The sequence below is a fragment of the Gorilla gorilla genome, chromosome 14, assembly GCF_029281585.2.
Source record: "Gorilla gorilla gorilla isolate KB3781 chromosome 14, NHGRI_mGorGor1-v2.1_pri, whole genome shotgun sequence".
Lineage (NCBI taxonomy): Eukaryota > Metazoa > Chordata > Mammalia > Primates > Hominidae > Gorilla > Gorilla gorilla.
The window spans coordinates 34,410,614-34,425,412 of record NC_073238.2 but is presented as its reverse complement, the minus strand read 5'-3'; positions in this window follow the sequence as shown (position 1 = coordinate 34,425,412).

The window sequence follows — 14,799 nt, the reverse complement described above, 5'->3', positions numbered from 1 at the left end:
GGGCCGTCACCGCCCCGCGGGAGGCCGCGGTCGCACACTGGCGGGCAGGGGACATGGGACACCCAGCTGCCGGGCAGCAAAGAGGGGCAAACTCGAGAGTGGGAAAGTAGGCGATGCTGACTTAGCGGCTGCCGGGGAGAACGGCCCAGCGGAGGGCGCCACGCCGCGGCCGGCCGGGAAGCTCCTGTTCCGGGGCTGCTCAGTCGCCTGCCGGATGCGGACGCGCACGCTGGGCACCTCCCCTCGCCCACCAGACCTCACCTCACAGCTGACCTCACCCTCAGGGCCCCAGCATTGACCCTGAGGGACGCGCGGGCTGGCCCTGCTGCCCACTCGGGGTACGCCCCCGAGGGACACGCCCGCCTTCGCTCTCGCAGGGCAAGGTTGCTCAGCAACTTCCCCAGCCCCATGGACACCCGGGGCGGCATCCTGATGTTTCAGTTGGGAGGAACCACAGAGAATCAAGACTTGGTCCAGGTCCTGCACATGGCTCACGCCTATAATCCCAGCACTTTGGGAGGCCGAAGTGTTAGGATCACTTGAGTGCAGAAGTTCAAGATCAGCCTGAGAAACATAGTGAGACCCCGCCTCCAAAACAAGTTTAAAAAAAATTAGCCGGGCATGGTGATGCAACGCCTGTAGGTAGTCCCAACTACTAGTGAGGGTGAGGAGGGTGGGGGGTGTGGAGGCTGCAGTGAGCTATGATGGCGCCACTGCACTCCAGCCTGGGCAACAGAAGGAGACCCTGTCTAAAAAAAAAAAAAATGAAAATAAATAAAAAATAAAAAAAGCTTTGGTCTAAAGGAAAAAACTTGGCCTAAAGACTTGCCTGAGGTCACATCAGGATGCAGAAAACATAAGCAGTGGCTCCGGGAAGGACTGTGGGTTAATAAGCATAGTTGGTAAATGGCAGACCCCCAGCTGAAGCCCAGGTCCTCAGATGCAAGCCCACAGCTCCCCCACTAAGCTGTGACTAACACTAGAGCCAAGGGGGCTGCAGGGGTACAGAAGCAATGCTTGCCATCAAGAAAGGAGGTTTGGGGGTGGTGAGAGGTAAAGGAGGGAGGTGAGAGGAGAGGAGGGAGGGAGTGGGGTCAGAAAGGCGGGTCGGCACCCCTACCTCCTCACTAACAGAGCAGGCAGAGCTCTCAGCCTGGGCATGATGGGGCCCACTATGGTGAGATCTTGCTGAAAATATCCTGCGCTTTGAAAACAGCCACATCCAGAAATCCAGGATCACTGGATGGGGATTGCAGTCCAAAGAGATGACGCTGAGCAACGATGCTACCCATGTTTGTGTGAGCTGAGCACTTCCTAAAGCTAGAGGCTCCGTTTCATAGTAGCCTACTGCTTCTCTAATTTTAGCTTACCCAAGAGTCACTTGGAGGCCTTGTTAAAAATAGATTCCTGGGGCCAGGCACAGTGGCTCACGCCTGTAACCCCAGCACTTTGGGAGGACAAGGAGGATGGATCATGTGAGGTCAGGAGTTTGAGACCAGCCTGGCTAACATGGTGAAATCCCATCTCTACTAAAAATACAAAAAAAAAAAAAAAAAATTTAGCTGGGAGTAGTGGCAGGTGCCTGTAATCCCAGCTACATGGGAGGCTGAGGCAGGATAATCACTTGAACCTGGGAGGCAGAGGTTGCAGTGAGCTGAGCTCGTGCCACTGAACTCCAGCCTGGGTAGCAGAGGGAGACTCCATCTCAAACAAACAAACAAACAAAAATGACAGCCAATAATGTCCATTATTTACAAGGCAAAGACAGGCACGAATATACCTGCAACCTAGATAATTCCCAAAGTTACTTAACTGCTTCCTTTTTAGGTGGTTGGTCATCTGACATTTTTGGCAAGATGACCACAGAAATGAAGTGTGCCCTTCTCAGTGCATCACACCAAGGGGTGCATGATACCATAGTGACTTTGTTAAGCACACCTTGGCTGTTTGGTTACAGGGCATCTTCCCAGTTTCTCTACTATAAAGCTAACAACTTGGGGAGATACTATGAGATTATGCAAAGACTGTCTCCTCACAATTTCCCCCTGGGTTTTAGCATCCATCAGTTGCTCTTGCCCACAGCATTTTTCCTGGGGGCTTTGCCCACGGCTGCTTTTCTGTTGCTCTCTTTCGTTCTGTGTCTGCTCACCGGACCACTCCTTCTCAGCTGCCTCTGTCTCCATGTGGGCTCACTATGGGCTTGTAGACAACGAAATCCCAGGACTTTTACTGATAAAATATCTAACATTTGTAAATGCACAGTTTACAAAGTGCTCTCACTTACACTATCTCATTTGATTTCCTCACATGAACAGCTGCCCAGAAAAGCCTCTGCATTCTGGGACCCCTGCAATGGGCGTTTTTCATCCAGCCTCAGTGGAACATCCAACACTGTCCTCGCTAAATCATCTTGTTAATTGGGTGCCAGCCTAACTAGTTGAGTCATTTACTGTATTAACTTGGTGTCACTGGAAAATGAAGTAAATGGACTTTCTCTGTCATTATTCAAGTCATTGGTAAAAATATTGAACAGGACAGAGCTAAAAACCTGTACATTTTTATTTTCAATAACACTTTACTATTAACTGGACTACCCAAAGAGATAAAGAAAACGAGTAGTAGGGAGTTAATGAATTATCTTACATGTATTGTTTCTTAGAAATTCTGAAGTCTATATTTAGCCAGATCACATGCTCTGTGACTGACAATAAATTCCTAACAACGGCAGAATTGTTTGTCTTCAGTTACTTTCTCTGGCAACTGTACTGGCTACCATGTGATAAATGAAACAAAAATCTCTTTGAAAATATGCATATATCACTATCCTTCATATAGAAAATAAGTGCATTATCTTACAACTTCAGAGCAATTGTAGCCTACTGTGTGCCTGGTGAACAGTAGGTGTTCAATAAATATGTGTTGAAGTAACGAATGGATGAATGAACAAATGAGTGAATGACTGTAAAACATAGAAGGTAAGAGGTTTAAAAGCACAGGTTTGTTTTTATTTCTTTTTTTTTTTTTTTTTGAGATGGAGTCTCACACTGTTGCCCAGGCTGGAGTGCAGTGGCGCAATCTCAGCTCACTGCAACCTCTGCCTCCCAGGTTCAAGCAATTCTCCTGCCTCAGCCTCCTGAGTAGCTCAGATTACAGGCACTCACCACCACACCTGGCTAATTTTTTGTATTTTAGTAGAGACAGGGTTTCACCATTTTGGCCAGACTGGCCTCAAACTCTTGACCTCGGGTGATCCACCTGCCTCAGCCTCCCAAAGTGCTATGATTACAGGCATGAGCCACTGCCCCCAGCCAACCCCACAGTTTTAAGTTGCAGCTCCTCCCCACCTTGTCCTCCTCTTCCCAGTGCCCTTTCCCCTACAGCATGTGGCATCATCTAGCACACTACAGATCTGGTTCATTTTGATTCCTGTCTTTAAACAGACCTTATGTATAAGACAAGGGCAGGAATCTTGAGCTGTTTTTTTCACTGTTCTCTCCCTGACACTATGGAGTGGCACATGCCCAGCACATAGTAGTCACTCAATAAGCATGCATTGAATAAATGAATGAATGAATCATACATTTTCACATGTATAAAATATTTTTGAGATCCTTAGATTGGAAACACTAAAAATTATCATGTCTAGTCCTGGGGCTAGCCAACATATATTAAACGTCTGTTTGGAAATAAGGGCTTTGCCTACACAAGACTTTACATTCCATTTAGTTTTTCTATTTTCTTCCTCTTGAACATCATTATTTCTTCTGACGAAACATCTCAGGCTGTACCAAATGGCTTTTCCTTGAAGTAAAGTTAAATGGGTAAATAAATAAATAAATAACAAAATCAACACAACAGCAATCACAGAGAAAAGAATAAGTACAGGCTGGGTGCAGTGGCTTGTAATCCCAGCACTTTGGGAGGCTGAGGCAGGTGGATCACTTAAGGTCAGGAGTTTGAGACCAGCCTGGCCAACATGGTAAAACCCTGTCTCTACAAAGAAATACAAAAAAAAAAAAAAATTAGCCGGGCATGGTGGCGGGTGCCTGTAATCCCAGGTACTCAGGAGGCTGAGGCTGAGGCAGGGGAATCGCTTGAGCCCAGGAGGCAGAAGTTGCAGTAAGCCAAGATCATGCCACTGCTCTCCAGCCTGGGCAACAGAGTAAGTCTCTGTCTCAAAAAAAAAAAAAAAAAAAAAGAGCTTAAACTTATAACTATGAGCCTCCTTTTGATTTTCCAATGTGGCCCTGTATAAAACCCCTGAAAATACAAAGATTAAATTGTGTGCCTTCCTAATGTTCTCTTTAAAAACCCTCCTGTCTGGGGATGCCCTGGATACACAGTTTCAGGTTGTGAGACCTTCCCGTGGATCTGGGCTGAATAACACTACTGAGAATAGGATAAGAGGGAAAATGTCCTACAATGTCCCTCTTCCAACACAGAATGTATTGAAAATAAATTTGGGTGTCTCCATTCTCCTCCACCCCAAGTGTGTTCGGCAAATGCTCCCTTCCAGTCTGGAAAGCATTTCATGAGTTAAGAGTCACAGAGGAGCTGGAAGGAGCCTTGGAGCTGGCCTCATCTAGTGGTCTTATTTTGTGGAACAGGGACAGCAGAGGCCTGGAAAGAGCACATCTCATTTTATCTATTTGTAACTAAACAAACACTTACGAAGACTCTATGTGCTAGGCACTCTTCTGGCACTGCAGATACAGGAGTGAATAAAACAAAGTCCCTGGGGAAAGGACAGTCTTTTCAACAAATAGTGTTAGGAAACTGGATATCCACACACAAAAGAATGTGGATGCCTCATACTATATGCAAAAATTAACTCAAAATGGATCAGGCCGGGCGCGGTGGCTCACACCTGTAATCCCAGCACTTTGGAAGGCCGTGGGTGGATCATTTCAAGTCAAGAGTTCGAGACCAGCCTGGCCAACATGGTGAAACCCTGGCTCTACTAAAAATACAAAAATTAGCTGGGCATGGTGGCAGATGCCTGGGAGGCTGAGGCAGAGGAATCTGTTGAACCTGGGAGGCAGAGATTGCAGTGAGCCGAGATGGCACCACTGCACTCCAACCTGGGCGACAGAGGGAGGGTCTGTCTCAAAAAAAAAAAAAAAAAAAAAAAAAAAAAGATTAAAGGCCTAAATGTAGAAGCTAAAACTGTAAAACTCTTAGAATAAAACAAGGGGAAAGCTTTATGACACTGGATTTAGCACCAGTGGTTTCCTGGCTACAACACCAAAAGCACAAACAACAAGAAAAATAGACAAATTAATCAAAAGTAAAAACTGTTGTGTATCGAAGGACATTATCAACAGAGGGCAGCCCACAGAATGAGCGAAAATATTTGTAAATCATATATCTGATAAGGGTTTAATATTCAGACTATATAAGCAACTCAACAACAACAACAACAACAACAAACCCTCAATTACAAAAAACAAAAAACTCCTAAACTCAATGACAAAAAAATAAACAACCCAATTTTTGTTTTTTTGGTTTTTTTCTTTTTTGAGACTGAGTTTCACTCTTGTCACCGGGGCTGGAGTGCAGTGGCACAGTCTCGGCTCACTGCAACCTCTGCCTCCCAGGTTCAAGCAATTCTCGAGCCTCAGCCTCCCGAGTAGCTGGGATTACAGGCACGTGCCACCATGCCCAGCTAATTTTCATATTTTTAGTAGAGACGGAGTTTCACCATGTTGGTCAGGATAGCTTCGATCTCTTGACCTCGTGATTCCCCCACCCCAGCCTCCCAAAGTGCTGGGATTACAGGCGTCTGCCACCATGCCCTGCTAATTTTTGTAATTTTAGTAGAGACGGGGTTTCACCATGTTGGCCAGGCTGGTCTTGAACTCCTGACCTCAGGTGATCTGCCCACCTCGGCCTCCTAAAATGCTGGTATTACAGGCAGGAGCCACCAGGCACAACCCAAACAACCCAATTTTAAAATGGGCAAAGGACATGAATAAACAGTTCTCCAAAGAATACATACAAATGGCTAATAAGCACCAAAGATGCTGAATGTCAGTAATCACTGGGGAAAGGGCAAATCGAAACCACAATAAGATACCACCTTGAGCCCATTAGGATGATAGGGTACAATTAGAGAAATATATTTGGTCTTTGTCCCTGGTTCCTAGCAAAGAGCCGCTAAAGCCCTTAGAATTTCCTGAGTGATAGTAGTGTCTTTTGTTACTCATAATGAAGCCCCTATTGATCACATCTGAGTTTATGCTACTGAGGTGACTTAGGGTGAAACCTTAGATAGCTTCAGGATGGGGTTGGTCACCGGGAAGACCAGGTAAGTAGGAGGTTGGATCTTTCAGCCTCACCCCTAGACCTGTGAGAAGGGGAGGGGACTAGAAATCAAGCTGTAAAAAAGCTCTTGAACAAGCAGGTTGGAAGAGTTTCCAAGTTGTGGGAATGTGGTGCACCTGCAGCCCCCACCTCACACCTTGCCCTGCGCGTCTCTTCCCTCCAGCTGTTCTATGTACTTGAGCTCAGTCAATTAGCACAAATTCCCTACAGTATTGGTCTCTGACACCAAAGAACAACATTTTGACAAACTGAGTTTTAAAGATTTAATTGACTCTTATTAGCAATGTATGAAACAGGCAGCCTCCAGACTACAAAACAGAAGGCACTCGGCTGGGTGTTGCAGAACAATCGGCTTTGGTAAGGCAGCTCAAGCAGGAATGAGGAAACCGTGTGGTGAGAAAAGTGCATTGGTTATCATTGGGTGACTTTCTGAGGCGGAGAATAGGGTCTGGAGGCAGGGAATCTAAGGCCGATTCACGCTGACTTCCTAGAACTAAATCAAAAGGAAAACCCCAACTTTTCACACCTAAGTAACAAAAAAACCGGAGGCAGCCGGGCATGGTGGCTCACGCCTGTAATCCCCAGCACTTTGGGAGGTCGAGGTGGGCGGATCACCTAAGGTCAGGAGTTTCAGCCCAGCCTGGCCAACGTGGTGAAACCCCGTCTCCACTAAAAATACAAAAATTAGTCTGGCGTGTTGGCGGGCGCCTGTAACCCCAGCTACTCGGGAGACTGAGGCAGGAGAATCGCTTGAACCCGGGCGGCGGAGGTTGCAGTGAGCCGAGATCGCGCCGTTGCACTGTAGCCTGAGCGACAAGAGTGAAACTCCGTCTCAAAAAAGAAAAAACAAACAAAAAAACCGGAGGCTACTCCCTTTGCAAACCCCCACACTTTTCTGCCTGGCAGATGGAAAATTGAAAGTGTCTCTGAGGGCAGCCAATCAGACGTTTACATAGGATTGTAACTTTGTAACTTCACTTCAGCCTCTGATTGGTCGCTTCCCACAACCAATCAGCTTGATTGTGGGCCAAGTCTTCCTTTGCATAGAACTGTAACTTTGTAACTTCACTTTGCAGAGGCTTGCATCTGGTGTAACCTTTGTAACTTCACCTCAGCCTCTGGTTGCAGGTCACTACTTCATTTACATAGAGTGTACAACAGGTAACCAATGGGAAACCTCTAGAAGGTATTTAAACCCCAGAAAATTCTGTAACAAGAGCCCCTATGCTCCAGCTGCTCCCACCCTGTGGAGTGTACTTTCATTTTCGATAAATCTCTCCTTTTGTTGCTTCCTTCTTTCCTTGCTTTGTTTGTGCGTTTTGTTCAATTCTTTGCTCAAAACGCCAACAACCTGGACCCCTCCACATTTCCTTGTATGAGTTTAAGCGGAGGAAACCTCTCTTATGCAGGCTCAAGTGGACTGGCCCCCTTTTGACTGGTTGCTGGTAGTCTCCTATTTTTTCAGGAAAACTGGCCCTGTTGGGGGATTTTCCTGTTTTAAGTTTCAGTTTGATTACGTGGCACTTAGCACAAGTGATTCCATTTTGGTCTGGCCTACTGGGGCCTAGTGCAGGAGCTCAGCCCAATTCAATGGCCTCCCATAAATCTTATTTAACACTTAGCACCACTGTGCACATGTGGAAGGTAAAACTCAGAGACGTTAAGTATCTGAGTGTGTCACAGAGCTAGTAAAAGGCAGAGCTGGGATCAGATACATTGATTCATTCACTCAAAAACCTTTTTTTATCGAGTGCATACTATGTATCAGCCTCTGGGTACTGAGCATGGGAGCAGAATCAGACACCCCGAACTGACAGGGCTCACAGACGAGAAGGGGAGACAGTTCTCAATCATAGAAATCACTTGTTCTCACAAACGGTGACACGTGCTATGAAGAAAAAGGCCTGAGAACTAGGAGGGCATCTAGAGGCGCCCTTTCTGGTCTAGGCGTCCTACAGGCAGCTGGAGGAAGACGTCTGAGCTGACATCAGATGCATGGGTAGGAGTCTACCAGGCCAGGGGGGTGAGTGCCTTCCAGTGCACAGAAAAGCTGTCCGGTTCCCGAAAGTTTCTTTTTCTTTCTCTCTCTCTCTGTGTGTGTGTGTGTGTGTGTGTGTGTTTGGGGGGCGGGGCAGGGTCTCGCTCTGTTGCCCAGGCTGGAGTGCAGTGAAACAATCGGCTTCACTGCAGCCTCGACTTGGGCACAAGCAATCCTCCTGTTTCGGCCTCCAGAGTAGCTGGGGCCACAGGAGCGCCACCGCGCCCTGCCTGAAGGTTTCTTCTCTCCATACTGGTAAAATCCTGAGCTGTGTTTGAGCCTCTCACAGGAGGAAGGTAACGTGACCTCCTCCAGCTCACTCACGTGACATTCGGTCCTCCTTGCGAACGGCTCTCTAAGAAGCTGTGGGAGTGACGCGCAGCCCCATTCCTCCACCCTTCTTGTGCCGGGTGTCCCCCACAGAAAAAAATGCGCCGGCCCCAGAGCTGCCGCCGACTGTTAAGGAAGGCCCTTTGCACCCAAGAATGGAAGCGGTGTGGGTCGGGGTGAGGGCCCCAAAAATGGTGGTGAAGACCCTGGCAGAGAGAACACTCAACGTTCTCTGCCAGCTGCTTCCCTGCTGGTTCCGGGAGCCCCAGCCTCCCTTCCACAGGGGCGGGGGAGGGCGCGGGGCGGGGGCGACACACGTGGGGGTGGGGCGGACGTGGGCGGAGACACATGGGGGAGGGGCAGGCACCTGAAAGGAGGCGACACCGGGAGGAGGGGCACCCCGGGGGAAGGGGTGGGGAGGGAAGGGAAGGGGCACCCCGCGGGAGAGGGGAGGGAAGGGGGCATCCCGCAGGGGAGGGGGTGGGGGAAGGGCACCCCCCGCGCGGGTCTGCCCTGGCTGGCGCATCCCGGGGTCCTCAGACTGCAGGAGCTGGGAGACCGAGACCAGCTCAGCTGCTCTTCCTCACTTCTGTGCCAAAAGGCAAAAGAAGTGCCGCGTTGGTGTGGCTGAGAAACGCCTCCTGGAAGAAGGGGCCTGATCCTGGAGCTGCCATGTTGGCACTTTTCTTCCAACCGCAGCCCGCCAGGCACAAAAGCGAAGTCCCTGGAAGCGCAGCTCGAAAAGACAGGCGGCCCTCCAGGCTCCCTCCCTGGCGCTCTGGGCTCCACGCGGCCCTCGGCGCACTCGGAGCAGAGGGATGGGGACCCCGCCGAGGATCCAGGCCACCTGGGCAGGCCGGGTGCTCATGACGCAGCCCGGGCTGTCCCATCGAAGGTGACAGCTCGCCCACCTCCCTGTGGCCTCGGGCGGGCCACGCTGTCATCCCTTGGAGGCTCCCCGCCAGGGGCCTGGCCTGAGCGCTAGGATGACAGGTGTGGGATGGTGAGGCTGCCTCCTCTGAGTTAGGTCAGATAGCCCAGAATATCTGCTTTGGAACGGAAAGGCCCCCCATTTACGTCACTGATGCTCGGCTGGTCAATAAAGCAGGACATAGAAGTTGTAGGAAAATTGATACTCCTCACCCCCGATTCAATAGAGCTATTTTCACTGGTAGTTCAAAAGAAAATGTGGCCAGGCGCAGTGGCTCACGCCTGTAATCCCAGCACTTTGGGAGGCCGAGGCGGGTGGATCGCTTGAGGTCAGGGGTTCGAGACCAGCCTCGCCAACAAGGTGAAACCCCAACAAGGTGAAACCCCGTCTCTAATAAAAATACAAAAAGTAGCCGGGCGTGATGGCGGTTGCCTGTAATCCCAGCTACTCAGGAGGCTGGGGAAGGAGAATCGCTTGAACCCGGGAAGCAGAGGTTGCAGTGAGGCGAGATGGTGATGGTGCCACTGCACTCCAGCCTGGGTGACAGAGTGCAACTCTGTCTCAAAAAAAAAAAAAAAAAGAATATGTGGGCATATTTTAAAACCACCACAGCTAGTAATAGTCATAACAAAGAATTATATCATTTATTCATTTATCTGCAAGACTATCGTATTTTAAATGCTGCTCCTCCTGATGTTAGAAAGTGTCGTTTTTGTTTTTTTTTTTACCATATTTGACAATAACATAAGTCTATTGGAGAAATTTTTACTGTAGTGTATTTATTTTTTTGAGAAGGTCTTGCTGTGTTACCCAGGCTGGAGTAAGTGAAGCAGCCACACAGCTCACTGCAGCCTCAGCCTCCCAAGCTCAAACCATTCTCCCATCTCAGCCTCCCCCACATCAGCCTCCCTACTAACTGGGACTACAGGCAAGCACCACTGTGCTTGGCAATTTATTTTATTATTTTATTTTATTTTATTTTATTTTATAATTTTTTGTAGAGACAAGGTCTCACTGTGTTGCCCAGGCTGGTCTTGAACTCCTGGGCTTATGCAATCCTCCGCTTCAGCCTCCCAAAGTGCTGAGATTACAGATGTGAGCATACACCATATCTATTAAAATTAAATAGTGTATTTAATAATTTCTTTTTATGAAGTTAAAAACAATAGTCCTCAAAAGAAAGAGTTTCTCAAAAACTCATTTAATTAAAGCCTTAATTAAGCTTTACACAAAACAGATTATATCCACCGATGGTTACAAACATCAAAATTATTCAAAAGTCCCCCCAAACACTTCATCCTGGAATTTTAACTAATGCCTGAAATTAACTAATGCAGGAAACTTTAACTTAAGAACTTTCCTGATTCTTTAAACCAAATGTAGAGTTACTCTATGGGGCTTCAAGCCCCTACCTTCTTTATCTGGTCCTTTACAGTCTAAACCCTTTGGACATCACTAACTTAAAGGTTACTTTGATTTCAACTATCTTCTTTATACTCATCTCTATTTTCTGATTTTTCTGAAGTGAGTTTATGTTGTTTTCATAATTTTTATAAAAGTTATTTTCATTTTTAAAATTAACTTCAACTCTAAGAAATTTTTCAGGTCACATTTAAAAAATAGAAAAATGGGAGTTTTTAATGGCTTTATTAGATTTGTGCATATGGATTACATGTCAATAAAAAGTTTACTCAAAAAACAAACCAGTTGTCATTGTGTACACCTGTAGTTCTAGCTACTTGGGGAGGCTGAGGAGGGAGGATCACTAGAGCCCAGGAGGTTGAGGCTGCAGTGAGCTACGATCATGCCACTGCACTTCAGCCTGTGTAACAGAGCGAGATCTTGTCTCTAAAAAGGAAGAAGAAAAAGTACCCCACAAAAGTCTCAAACTGAAGGCTCATGGGCCAAATCCAGCCTCAGGGGACTTTCTCGGGCCTTGTTGACTTAGTTACCAAAATACAGGACAGTCCTCCGACACCACTAGGGGCTCCACTATCCGCCTGAACTGTGGCGGCTCTACCCACCCCAGGAGCCCTGGCAGGGAGCAAAGGGAGGTGCCCGCTCTGTCCCCCCTTCTGACAGTCCCTGCACTGTCCCTGTGGTCTCTAGATGACCGGTGAGTAATCTCTTCATTGAGCTCTGCTTCAGTTATTCAAAGGTGGAGTGTTGTCCTTGCTGCTAGGTCCCCAAGCAACACAGATTTCACAGGGTTGATGTGAAAAGCCAGACAGGTAGGGACAACATGGTTATAGATCCTAAAGAAAGACTAGAATGAAGTGACAATGATTATTTCTGGAATTACAGATGATTCTTATTTATTTTACCTTCTTTATTTTTTTTAAGAGACAAGGTCTCTCTCTGTCATCCAGGCTGGAGTGCAGTGGCCCCATCATAGTTCACTACTGCCTTGACCTCCTGGGTTCAAGCCATCCTCCCACCTCAGCCTCCAGAGTAGCTGGGACTATTTTTTTTTTGTAGAGATGGGATCTCGCTATGTTGCCCAGGCTGCTCTTGACCTCCTGACCTCAAGCTATCCTCCTGCCTTGGCTTCCCAAAGTGCTGGGATTACAGACATGAGCCACAGTTCTTAGTCCTTTATTTTACTTTCTATGGTCTCTATAATGCACTATTTTTTATAACCATACCCGATATAAAGGGGCAAATGCTGTTAATAGTATACATATTTATAATTAAAAATGAGGCCGGGCGCGGTGGTTCATGCCTGTAATCCCAGCACTTTGGGAGGCCAAGGCAGGCGGATCACCTGAGATCAAGAGTTCAAGACCACCCTGGCCAACATGGCAAAACCCCATCCCTACTAAAAATACAAAAATTAGCCAGGTGTGGTGGTGAGCGCCTGTAATCCCAGCTACCCAGGAGTCTGAGGCAGGAGAATCGCTGGAACCCAGGAGGCAGAGGCTGCAGTGAGCTGAGATCACACCACTGCACTCCAGCCTGGGCAACAGAGCAAGATTCCATCTCAAAAAAAATAAAAAATAAAAAAATAAGGCCAGGAGTAGCCCCAGAGGGGGTGTCTTGTGAGACAAGGATGCAATGCTAGTGTAGGGACATTGTCACAATAACCTAAATAGGACTGTAACCCCAGCACCATCCAGTAATGATTTTTCTGTTTTCAGGAGAAGTAGGTGGTTAACGGACCATGAATGCTGCCTGTTAAGCAAGTCAGCTACAGTGCTGTGGGCCCATTGGAGAAAAGATGCTTTGCATATCCGTGAACTTCTAACACTGCAATTCTCCTGCTTACAATTTGCTTTCTTTAGGAAGCCTGTTTTCCTGAATATATATATATGTACGTATATATGTATGTGTATATGTATATATTAATATACATATATATGAGATAATTTTCTTCTCTTTTTTTTTTTTTTTTTTTTGAGACAGAGTCTTGCTCTGTTGCCCAGGCTGGAGTGCAGTGGTGCCATCTCAGCCCACTACAACCTCTGCCTCCCAGGTTCAAGTGATTCTCCTACCCCAGCCTCCCGAGTAGCTGGGACTACAGGCGCCTGCCACCACACCCAGCTAATTTTGTTTTTTGTATTTTTGGTAGAGATGTGGTTTTGCCATGTTGGCCAGGCTGGTCTTGAACTCCTGACCTCAGGTGATCTGCCCACCTCGGCCTCCAAAAGGGCTGGGATTACAGGCATGAGCAACAGTGCCTGGTCCTGTTTTCTTCTCTATCTGTTGTCATGGGCAGTCTGCATGGGACCACTGTCTCCCTCCCGCCCACTCCCTTCCACCTGCCACAGAAGGGTTGAATTTGAACCTGTGAGGCATGTGCATCAGGCCTCTCACTTGCCTGGGCTCCTTCCAAGGCCTTCCAAGTCCTTCCAAGGGGTTGGTCAGGTGTTTCTGGAAAATTTGTAAGAGCAAGGTACCTCACAGCCCTCGGCCCAACTTGAGTCCCCCGCCATTCAGGCCCAGTGCATTCCCCTTTCTGTAGATGGAGGACCAGAGGGAAGTCTCTGCATTCATTTCTGAATCAATATTTACATTCATACCTAACTCGATATTTGTACCTGTGCATTTTTTCCCTTCAAGAGATTCAGGCCTCACAAAACCAGGCTCTCCCCCACGCCCCCAACCGGTGCCACTGCCGCCTCTGTAGGTTGCTCTGAGCTGGCCTTGGGTCTGGGCAGAGCAGAGCTCCTCTGGGTCTGCTGCATGGCAGAGGAGCCTCCGCACCAGGACTCAGTCTAGAGCTGCTTGGACTCTGAGAACACACGGTTGGCAGAGGTGGAAAGCAGTGAGTGGAATCCAGTGGTTGCTTGGCGATGCTCCTGACAGGGAGTAAGGGAAGATGAAAGGCGGAGGTCCTGAAAACCGTCCCTCCCTTTGCCATCTCTGTGAGTCGTCTGTGCTGTTGTAACAAGTCACTGTCAATGCAGTGGCGTCAAACAACACGGGCCAATTCTCCTACAGTTCTAGAGGTTAGATGTCCAAAATGAGTATCGCTGGGCTTGTGGCATCATGCGACCTGCATTCCTGCCTCTCTCGTCCACTTTTAAGAACACTTGTGATCACGTTGGGCCCACACGGAGAATCTTCCCATCTTAAAGTCAGCTGTTTGGAGAACTTAATTCCATATGCAACTTAATCCCCAGTTTGCCAAGTAACCTAACATAGCCACAGGTTCTGGGGGTTAGGTCGTAGACATTTTTGGGGGGACATTATTCTGCCTACCCCAGCATCCAAAGAACCAAAGCAAAGGCCCACAAAAGCGCAAGGGAGGCCGCCTTAATTTCTACGGCCCCCAAGCTACACCGGCTCTTCCCAGAAAGCTGACTCCCTGCTTCGCTTTGCTCAGCTGCTGTTTGGCCCTCCTCTCTGTTCTGGATCCCTGGGCGGCAGGTGTAGGAAGCACTATTATTAGTAATACAGATGTTGGGCCCTTTCTCATGCTCTGATCTGCTTTCTAGGCTGATTTAGAATGCAGAAGTGCATTCCATTGTCCCCCCTCACCAGCCGCTCAGGTCTTCCAAGAACAGTGTTTTCTCCAGGGTGGGCCCAGGGGCTGTGCAGGTAGAGGCCTTGCTCCTCCTGTGTCCTCTCTCCCTGCCTCTGTCTCTCCCTCTTCCTTCCCTTCTCCTGTTCCTAGCTTTCTGTCAACTCTTCTGCTCCCATCATCAGAGTTGAGATGCAGTGCGGTAGAGTCCAG